General features: G+C 46.3%; 1 non-coding gene across 1 annotated transcript; it reads left to right on the forward strand.

Moving 5' to 3' along the window:
* The first annotated feature begins 2001 nt into the window (after positions 1-2001).
* TRNAL-CAA (transfer RNA leucine (anticodon CAA)) lies at positions 2002-2074 on the forward strand. Its single transcript has one exon. It is a non-coding gene; the product is annotated as a tRNA-Leu (tRNA).
* The last annotated feature ends 903 nt before the right edge of the window (positions 2075-2977 follow it).

Genomic DNA, 2977 nt, shown 5'->3' on the forward strand with positions numbered 1-2977 from the left:
CAGGTCTGTCAACAGGAATTGCTGTCCTGGAACAAAGTGCCGAGTGAAATGGTATTTTAGTAAACATAGAAAGGCACGCTGCAATCTCGGTGGGATGTCAGCAATTGCCTTTTGCGCCATATTGATCACGGGGCGGTGGTCTGTTTAGAAGATGACGATGCGCTCGTACACAAAATGGTGAAATTTCTCGCACCCATATACCACAGCCAATGCCTGCTTCTCAATCTGCGAATATCGTTTTTGGGTGTCGGTGAGTACTCCCGAAGCATACACAACAGGTTTCCAAGCGTCCCCGTAACGCTGTAGCAATGCTGAGCCGATGTCATTTTGCGTTGCATCCGAAGCTGTGTAAGTGTCACGCATCGAATCGAAGAGAGCCACAACTGGTTGGCTGCCTAAAACGGCACAGCTATGGTTCCATTCTGTGGCATGGTTAACCGTGCAATCGAAATCACTGTTTTTCTTATCAGGTCTCGGAATAACTTTGTTTTCTATGTGAGTGCCGGTACAAACTTAGCGAAATAGTTGACGACACCTAGCATTCTATGAACTTCTTTCTTGTCCCTCGGTGGCGGTACATGTAGAAGTGATTTGATAGAGTGAGGGCTTGGCCGTACGAAGTTTTCGGAAATTACATTGCCAAGAAAACGAGAAGAAAGGAGGTCAACCGAGGGGCCCGATTTTTATTCGTCACATCATAAGAACCCAACAAACACTGACACCAAGGACAATATGGGGGAAATTACTTGTGCTGAATAAATGAAATAAAAAAACGATAAATAAATGGAAATTAAAGTAGATGGAAAAACAACTTGCCGCAGGTGGGAACCGAACCCACAACCTTCACATTTCGCGTGCGATGCTCTACCAATTGAGCTACCGCGGCGCCGTTTCCCCATACACTTCTTGTGTATTTATGTGTTCTAGTAGAACCCTGGGAGTGTTAGCCAGCGCCACCACTCACAGACTTTGGCGGTGAACGTGGAACGTCTTTTTTGCCGCAGGCGTCACGAGAACGTTATCTTTTTCGGGTGAAGGCAACTGGTCAATAAAACCACATATGCTACCTGAAGGCACCTATGCTACCTCAACCCACAACCTTCGCGAAATGCGAAGGTTGTGGGTTCGGTTCACACCCTCGGCAAGTTCTTTCTTCATCCACTTCAATTTCCAATAATTTATCGTTTCTTTACTTCATTTATTAAGCACAAGTAATTTCCCCTATGTTGTCCTTGGTGTCAGTGTTTGTTGGCTTCTTATGATGTGACTAATAAAAATCGGGCCCCTCGGTTAATCCCCTTCCTTCTCGTTTATTACATAACGAGGGTCTCGAATCTGGCTACATTGATGCGTTCAGGTAGCATATATGGGTTTTGTGACCAGTTGCTTTCACCCAAAAAAGATCACGTTCTCGTGACGCCTGCGGCAAAAAGGACGTCGTTCGCCGCCAAGGTCTGTGAGTGGTCGTGCTGGCTAACACTCCCAGGGTTCTACTAGCACACATAAATACACAAGAAAGTGGATGGGGTAATGGCGCCGCGGTAGCTCAATTGGTAGAGCATCGCACGCTAAATGCCAAGGTTGTGGGTTCGGTTCCCACCTGCGGCAAGTTGTTTTTTCATCCACTTTTGTTTCCATTTTTTATGGTTCCTTTATTTCATTTAATAAGCATAAGTAATTTCCCCTATGTTGTCTTGGTGTTAGTGTTTGTTGGCTTCCTATGATGTGACTAATAAAAATCGGGCCCCTCAGTTAACCCCCTTTCTACTCGTTTTTTACATAACGAGGGTTTAGAATCCGGCTACATTGATGCCTTCAGGTAGCATAGGTCGGTTTATTGACCAGTTGCCTTCACCCAAAAAAGATCACGTTCTCGTGACGCCCGCAGCCAAAAGGACCTTCCACGTTCGCCGCCAAGGTCTGTGAGCGGTGGTGCTGGCTGACACTCCCAGGGTTGTACTAGGACACATAAATACACAAGAAAGTGGATGGGGAAACGGCGCCGCGTTAGCTCAATTGGTAGAGCATCGCAGGCAAAATGCGAAGGTTGTGGGTTCGGTTCCCACCTGCGGCAAGTTGTTTTTCATCCACTTTAATTTCCATCAATTTATCGTTTCTTTATTTCATTTATTAAGCACAAGTAATTTCCCCTATGTTGTCCTTGGTGTCAGTGTTTGTTGGTTTCTTATGATATCGCCAAGAAAAGAAATTTCTCGCACACTGATTTCGCATTTCGAAGCATTGAATGTTAATCTCTGCCTTACGCGCAGATTGAAGGACTGGTCGTAGCTTTTCGTCGTGCTCTTTTCTTGAAGAGCCCCACATTAGAATGTCGACGTACACACATACACCACAAATCCCATCAAAGATCTCATTCATATACCTTTGAAATACTTCGGATGCTGACGCTATGCCGAAAAGAAGCCTGAGAAAGCGATAATGCCAAACTGGGTAGAAAACGTACATATCCTGGATGTTTCTTCATGTAACGGTATTTGAACAAATCCAGATTTGGCATCTATTCGTGAAAAATATCGCACTCCGGTAAACTCGGCTTCTACGTCATTGCGACGACGCATCTGTAAGTGCACCCGCTTGAGACCTTCGTTAGTTTTCCTAGGATTCATGCATATACGTAGCTGACCATCCTTCTTGACGACTAACGACCTTGCCCAGTCTGTTGGCTCTTCAACCTTGGCAATGATGCCTGCCTTGAGCGTCCGGCCGAGTTCAGCCCGCAGTGGATTCAACAGTGCCAGGGGTACTCGTCTAGGCATCTGGACCGTAGGTACGGCGTCTTGTCGCAGTAACAGTTTGTGCAGACGTCGTCGTATTGCTGCATGAACTCGGTAGTTCCCTTTGTGGTCATTGCATCAACCGACCTGACGAAGAGGCCCAGGCGTTCGCTTTCTGCGACACCAATAATCGCGCGTCCCTTATTTACACGAAAGAAGTCGACTTCAGTCGCCGTCTTGCC

The sequence above is a fragment of the Dermacentor andersoni genome, chromosome 9 (genome assembly GCF_023375885.2).
Source record: "Dermacentor andersoni chromosome 9, qqDerAnde1_hic_scaffold, whole genome shotgun sequence".
Lineage (NCBI taxonomy): Eukaryota > Metazoa > Arthropoda > Arachnida > Ixodida > Ixodidae > Dermacentor > Dermacentor andersoni.